The following is an 8,489-nucleotide window of genomic DNA, read 5'->3' on the forward strand; positions in this document are numbered from 1 at the left end:
TTAAATACGGCTTGATTAAACTTTGTTTTGACATGAATCACAAGTAGTCTAGTTTGTTGTCTTTGAACTTTGGGGTGGCTTGGGATGTGTGAAAATGGGTATCTTTGCAACCACCAAAGTTATCAGTCTTTTCTTCAAGTTTTATGTTTAACTTAGATATGCCTTTCCCCATTACGAGGTCACTTCACAAAATAACTATATCTTCTAGAATATTCTTTTTTATATTTAATTATTTGACCTCATTTTCCCCTTGGTGTAATATGTGAGGTATAGATCCAATTCTGCATTAGTTCCATCAGACTACCACTAATCCCAACACCATTACTGAATACTCGTATTTCCCAGAGTGATTGAAATGACAGCATGCTAAATTCGGTTCCCTTTAGAATTCATAGGACCTTGTGTCTCTGAGAGAATTTGAAAGAGTGGACTTTGGAACTCAGCAATCAGATGTCCTAATTCTGGCTTTCCCATTGAATCTCTGAATCTCGATTTCCTCATTTGTTAAATAGAGATTCTAATTCATGGAAGGCAGTTGTAAGGATTAAAATATATATATATAATATATATAATTAATATATAATATATAATTAATATATTATATATAATATATAATTAATATATCATATAATATATATAATTAATATATTATATAATATATATAATTAATATATAATATATATAATTAATATATTGTATATATATAGTATCTAAGAAAGTGTCTGGCAAATTTAAAAGTGCCCTTTTCCACTATATAGGTTAGTACCCTTTTCCCTTAGAAGAAACTCACACTTTCTTTTAGAGCCATCCTTCAGAGAAACCCAGAAATTAGATATTGTTCTGGTAGTTAATTTGTTTCTATGTTGGATAAGTATTGTCCTGATAGTTATGCTTCTATGTTGAAATCAAACACCAAGATTCCACACTTGAAATTTCTCTGATCCAGGTGGTAGCACAAAGTGGGTTATTTTCATGAGCTGCCTTAGTGCTTTGAATTTGTTCCTGGCCTTGAGAGGGTTGGGGTTGTGAGGGTGCAGGGAAGGAAGCACCTTCTGAGAATGTTTATTTGCAACCTCACAGCCAGAATACTCAGGTTTGAGAAAGACCGAGTTCTCTTTTTTTTTTTTGAGACGGAGTCTCGCTCTGTCGCCCAGGCTGGAGTGCAGTGGCCAGATCTCAGCTCACTGCAAGCTCCGCCTCCCGGGTTCACGCCATTCTCCTGGCTCAGCCTCCCAAGTAGCTGGGACTACAGGCGCCCGCCACCTCGCCCGGGTAGTTTTTTGTATTTTTTAGTAGAGACGGGGTTTCACTGTGTTAGCCAGTATGGTCTCGATCTCCTGACCTCGTGATCCACCCGTCTTGGCCTCCCAAAGTGCTGGGATTACAGGCTTGAGCCACCGCACCCGGCCAAGACTGAGTTCTCATAGAGGAGAATAAATCATCCCTAACAAAGGTCGGTTTTCTTTCTTTTGTTTTGTCACGTGGGTAGGGTAGGAAGAAAGATGATGAGTGAGTGGTTTCGTTATGTTTCGAAGTGAAACTGCAGATGATACGGTTTGGCTGTGTCCCCACCTCAATCTCATCTTGAATTGTAGCTCCCGTAATTCCCATGTGTTGTGGGAGATAATTGAATCACGGGGGCAGTTTCCCCCAATCTATTCTTGTGGTAGTGAATAAGTCTCATGAGATCTGATGATTTCATAAGGGGTTTTCCCTTTCACTTGGCTCTCATGCTCTCTTGTCTGCTACCAAGTAAGACGTGCCTTTTGCTTTCCACTGTGATTGTGAGGCCTCCCCAGCCACGTGGAACTGTGAGTCCATTAAACCTCTTTTTCTTTATGAATTACCCAGTCTTGGGTATGTCTTTATCAGCAGCATGAAAATGGACTAATAAACCAGATGACATAGATTTTACCTGAATCAGATCTTTCTGAAAATGCAGTAGTCTGTTTTCTGTGTGGTCACTTAGCTCAGTTGTTTAGAGTGTAGCGTTGATGACATTAATATTAGGGAAAGATCCCTACAGAAGTTAATTTATGTAACTTTTCCTAATAGGAGGGCCAACTGCAACCTAAAGTCACCACCCAATGCATACCTCTGCCACAACAGATTTGAAACTGTTGTATCTGTCACTTGGTTTTATATTTGCCTGATCATTAGCGATGCTGAAACTTTCTACTCAACTCTAATTTCTGTTGGTTTTTGTTGTTGTTGTCTTTAGACAGTCTTGCTCAGTCGCCCAGGCTGGCAGTGGGTGATGCAATCTCAGCTCACTACAACCTCTACCTCCTGGGTTCAAGCCACTCTCGTGCCTGAGTCTCCTGAGTAGCTAGGACTACAGGCATCTGTTACCACGCCCAGCTAATTTTTGTATTTGTAGTAGATATAAGGTTTCGCCACGTTGGCCAGGCTGGTCTGGAACTCCTGGCGTCAAGTGATTCACCCACCATGGCCTCCCAAAGTGCTGGGATTACAGGCATGAGCCACCCTGCCTGGCCAGTTGTTGTTTCTTGAGATAGGCAGAATTCTAAGATGGCCCCCAAGAACTCCCCCTCCACCTGGATATTACAAACCTGCATAATACGCTGAACTGTGAATATGATTACGGTATGTTATGTAGCACAGTTGACTTTAAGCAAGGGAAATCATCAGGGATGAGCCTGGCTTAATCAGGTAAGTCCTTAAAATAAACTGGGCATCCTGTAGTCCCAGCTTGTCGAGATGGGAGGATTGCTTGAGCCCAGAGGCTTGAGATCATAGTGAGCTATGACTGTACCACTGCAGTCCAGTCTAGGTGAGAGTGAGACTCTACCTCTTGGGGAAAAAAAAAAAAAAAGAATGGGCTCTTCCCAGAGTCAGAGATTAGAAATTTGAGAGAAATTGAAGAGTTTGAAGTGGGGCTGGCTTTGAAGATGAAAGGGCCACCCGCGTGAAGATGGCCTCTAGCTGCTGAGGGCACCCAGCTGACAGCAAGGAAATAGGGATTCTCGTATAACCATGAGAGCTTGGAAGAGGATCGCAAGATCCAAATAAGTATCTGGCCGGCTGGGTGCTGTGGCTCATGCCTGTAATCCCAGCACTTTGGGAGGCCAAGGCAGGCAGATCACCTGAGGTTGGGAGTTCGAGACCAGCCTGATCAACATGGAGAAACCCTGTCTCTACTAAACTACAAAATTAGCCGGGCACGGTGGTGCATGCCTATAATCCCAGCTACTCGGGAGGCTGAAGCAGGAGAATCACTTGAACCGGGAGTTGGAGGTTGTGGTGAGCGAAGATCACACCATTGCACTCCAGCCTGGGCAACAAGAGTGAAACTCCGTCACAAAGAAAAAAAAAAAAATCCAGCCAGCCAATGAAGTTAGTCTTGTTAGATCCTGAGCAGAGAACCCAGATACCCAGTGCCCAGACTTCTTACCTACAGAACTGTGAGTGGATAAATGGGCATTGTTATAAGCTGCTAAGTGTGATAATGTGTTACACAGCAACATAAAACTAATAGATTCCTATTTGGTTGTTTGTTAAAGCAAATAACAGAATGCTAAGATGGAAATGTTACAGCAGAAAATTGGGTTGTATAGGATAGGGTGTCAAGTGCCTCTAGGAGCCACTCTCCATCTAAGCACCTTGCTCTCTCTGTCCCTTTCTTGGGGTCCTGAAACTGACTCTCTGAGGGACCCTTACACATTTCCTTTCAATGGATACTTAGAAGCTAATAATTGGGCTGGGCGCAGTGGCTCACGCCTGTATTCCCAGCACTTTGGGAGGCCAAGGCGGACGGATCACCTGAGGTCAGGAGTTCGAGACCAGCCTGACCAACACGGAGAAACCCTGTTTCTACTAAAAATACAAAATTAGCTGGGCATGGTGGCACATGCCTGTAATCCTAGCTACTCGGGAGGCTGAGGCAGGAGAATCGCTTGAATCCAGGAAGTGGAGGTTGTGGTAAGCTGAAATCACGCCATTGCACTCCAGCCTGGGCAACAAGAGCGAAACTCTGTCTCAAAAAAAAAAAGAAGCTAATAATTAAATTTTAGATTAATAGAAGCATATATTACCTAAGTATGTAAGTATGATTTTTTTGTTTCTTTATATAAGTACAATTTATAAATACAGATGTGTATTTGTAGATATTAATTTCACATTTAACACATAATATAACAATAGCTACCAATTCATTCCTTAAACAATTTTTTTTTTTTTGGAGCACACATCTAGTTACTAGGAATGCAGCAATGGCGGAAAAATAAGTCCCCACTCTCCCAAGCTTTCTGGTGCAGAGGACCAGAAGGGGACCTCAAAGGTGTTCTTTGAGATGGAGATTTGCTCTTGTTGCCCAGGCTGGAGTACAATGGCGCCATCACTGTAAGCTCCACCTCCTGGGTTCAAGCCATTCTCCTGCCTCAGCCTCTCCAATTGCTGGGATTACAGGTGTGTGCCACCATACTTGGCTAATTTTGTATTTTTAGTGGAGATGGGGTTTCGCCATGTTGGTCCGTCTGGTCTCGAACTCCTGACCTCAAGTCAAACTTGTGAGCTCAAGTGATCCACCCACCTCAGCCTCCCAAAGTGCTGGGATTACAGGCGTGAGCCACTGTGCCTGGCCAGGTGTCTTTTCTTTTTAAAGAGAAACGGAATCAATATTTTACATATGCATATATAATATTTATGACACCAACAAATCCCAAGATCTGCAGTTAGGAAACTGGAGACCCAGGAAAGCCAGTGATATAGCTCCAGTTTGAAGGCCAGCAGGCTCAAAATCCAGAAACAGCCAATGTTTCAGGTTGAGTTCAAAGGCAGAAATAAAACCAATGTCCCACCTAAAAGGCAGTCGGGCAGGAGGAATTCCCTCTTCTTCCTGGGAGGCCAGTCTTTTGTTCTAGTCAGGCTTGCAACTGATGGGATGAGGCCCACCCACATTGCGGGGGGTAATCTACTTTATTTGTTTTTTGTTTGGTTTTTTTTTTTTAATTTTATAGTTTTAGAGACAAGGTCTCACTATGTTGTCCATGCTGGTCTCAAACTCCTGGGTTCAAGCAATCCTCCCACCTCTATGTCCTGAATTGCTGGGATTACAGGTGCAAGCCACCATGCCTGGCACAGTTTATTTATTTAAGAGTTAAACTCGGCTGGGTGCCATGGGTCATACCCGTAATCTCAGCACTTTGGGAGGCCGAGGTGGGTGGATCACTTGAGCTCACAAGTTTGAAACCAGCCTGAGCACCATGGTGAAACCTCATCTCTACCAAAAATACAAAAAATTAGCCTGGTATGGTGGTGCAGACTTGTGGTTCCAGCTACTTGGGAGGCTAAGGCAGGAGAATCGAGCTTAGGAGGTGGCAATTGCAGTGAGCCACGATTGTGCCATTGCACTCCGGTCTGGGCAACACAATGAGACCCCCTCAAAACATAAATAAAAATTTAAGGCCAGGCGTGGTGGCTCATGTCTGTAATCCCAACACCTTGGGAGGCCGAGGTAGGCAGATCACCTGAGGTCAGGAGTTCGAGACCCGCCTAGCCAACATGGTGAAACCCAATCTCCACTAAAAATACAAAAATTAACTGGGCTTGGTGGCAGGTGCCTGTAATCTCAGCTACTTGGGAGGCTGAGGCAGGAGAATCGCTTGAACCCAGGAGGCAGAGGTTGTGGTGAGCCGAGATTGCACCATTGTACTCCAGCCAGGGTGAAAAGAGTGAAACTCCATCTCAAAAAAATTAAAATTAAAATTAAAATTAAAAAACGTTAAACTCAGCCAGGCATGGTGGCTCACACCTGTAATTCCAGCACTTTGGGAGGTAGAGGTAGGGGGATTTCTTGAGACCAGGAGTTCAAGACCTGCTTGGGCAACGTGGTGAAACCCTGTCTCTACAAAAGATAGAAAAATTGGCAGTGTGGTGGCACATGCATGTAGTCCCAGCTACTCAGGAGGCTGAGGTGAGAGGATCACTTGAGCCCAGGAGGTCGAGGCTGCAGTGAGCCAAGACTGTGCCACTGCACTCCAGCCTGGGTGATAGAGAGAGAGAGACCCTGTCTCAACAACAACAACAATAATAATGATAATAATAATAATAATAATAATAATAATAATAATAAGTTAAACTCATCCCAAAATACACTCACAGAACACCCAGAATAATGATTGACCAAATATCTGGGCATATCATGGCCCAGTCAAATTGACACATAAAATTAACCATCACAACAGTTTAGTGTAAGAGAAAACAAAATTTAAAAATAAAGAACAATTTGCACCAAACAGCATAGTTACGATGAAAGAAACAGATGCAATATTTTTTGTTACAAATTTTTTTGCACAAGTCATATATTCAGATGGTTCAAAAATGAGAAAGTATTAAAAGGCATAGAAAAAGTCTTTGGCCTCTCCTTTCCCCCATTTCCTCAATTCCCCCTACCACCTCTACCATAGTTTTTCTTTTCTTTTTTGTTGTGTTTTGTTTATTTTGAGACAGGGTCTCACTGTGTCGCCCAAGCCAGAATTCAGTGGTACAATCATGACTCACTGCAGGCTCAGCCTCCTGGGCTCAAGTGATCCTCCCATCTCAGCGTCCTGAGTAGCTGGAACTATAGGTGTATGCCATCACATCTAGCTAATTTTTAAATTTTTTTGTAGAGATGAGGTCTATGTTGCATAGGCTGGCCTTAAACTCCTGGACTCAAGTGATCCTCCCATCTCAGTCTCCAAAAGTACTAGGATTTACTGGCATGAGCCATCCCTCCTGGCTTACTTTAGTTTTTAAATGCATTCCTCCTGATTTTATGATACTTGCAAATATGAACACACTCTTATTTTATCTAACTTTTTACATAAAAGGTAAAAATATTTACTTATTATTCTGCAGCTCCTTTTCTCACTTAATATATTTTAGAAATCTCTATTTTATCAGTGCTTAGTTACAAATAGCACATTTAAATTTGCATCTGCACAAAATAGGAGCTTATTTTCAAATGAGTTTATCCAACCAGGAAGGAGTGGAATCTGCAAACTTCTTTTCCATTGCACCTTTAAAGAAGGGAATGAGAACAAATGTAGATTTATTGGAACTCAATGGAAGAAGAGAAAATGACATCCTTAATTGTTTTTGATGCAATGAGAAATAAAACACTTTTTGCCTAAAGTGATGTAGTATTCAACAATACCTGAAGTAGGGAATTAGAAGCAGCTGGTGATCAAAGGAAACGTTACATTAATTCAACAAATATTTATTGACCTTTTTCTTCATAATGTAATATTTAGCTATTTATTTTTTTTAAGTAAAGATGTTCAAGATATAGCATTGTTTTTTTTTTTTTAAAAAAAGATACAAAATAGTTTTAATAGGATAACAATTCCCCCCCACCCACCGCCCAACTTTTTTTTTTTTTGAGATGGATTCTCACTCTGTCACCCAGGCTGGAGTGCAATGGAACAATCTCAGCTCACTGCAACCTCTGCCTCCTGGGTTCAAGCAATTCTCCTGCCTCAACCTCCCAAGTAGCTGAGATTACAGGCGGCGCCACCAAGTCCTGATAAATTTTGTTTTTAAATTTTTGTATTTTTAGTAGAGATGGGTTTTTGCCATGTTGGCCAGGCTGCTCTAGAACTCCTGAGTTCAAGGAATCCTCCTACCTCAGCCTCCCAGAGTGCTGGGATTATAGGCATGAGCCACTGTGCCCAGCCAAAGACAATCCCTTTTTAAAAACATACACAACACATACACACAACACATGTATATAAATGTCTAGAAGTGTATGTGTATACATGTATGTATACACACACACATATGCCACCCATATATATATACAGTAAAATGTGCTTAACATGCTTAACAGTGTTTATCTTTGGAATGTGGGGGGGAATATATACATATACTCAGTCATATTTTTAATATTATTAAGCAAAAATCCTATATAATGCTTGTAAAACAAAAAAGTAAATTCATAACTAGTGAAAAGAAAAACAATTAATCCTTCAGATATTTATGCCAAAGATATATTTGGCACAATTGGTAGAAAAATGAATAAATTATGAAATAGTTAACATACTTAAAGTAAACCTTTAGAACAAATTTCTTGCCTTGGTAGCTCAAGGCTGCTGCTCAGAGTTCTTTACCCAGAACAGCAGTTATCCAACATACAGTCCATATTCAGTATTAATGATGAAGGTAAAAACAGATGAAAATCAGAACAGTTAACATTCCAGTTGATTTACCAGGATTCTATTAATTTGGTTATGTAGCCAGGAGAATTCTTCTGAAGGTGGCTACTCCCTGGTAAAAAGATGAACTTGCTCTTAGAAGGCAATGGGGTAAAGAATTTAGGACAAGGACTCTGGAGATAGACTGTTAGTTTGGGCCTATCCAAATGGGTCTACTCCTTACCTAAGACCTTCAAAAGGGAAAAGTGCATGGACCTTGGAGCCCAACAGTCTTGTCTTCCAATTCTGGTTTTGCCATTTCCTCTCTCTAAGCTACAACATCTTCATTGTACT

This window comes from Macaca fascicularis, chromosome 4 (genome assembly GCF_037993035.2).
Source record: "Macaca fascicularis isolate 582-1 chromosome 4, T2T-MFA8v1.1".
Classification (NCBI taxonomy): Eukaryota; Metazoa; Chordata; class Mammalia; order Primates; family Cercopithecidae; genus Macaca; species Macaca fascicularis.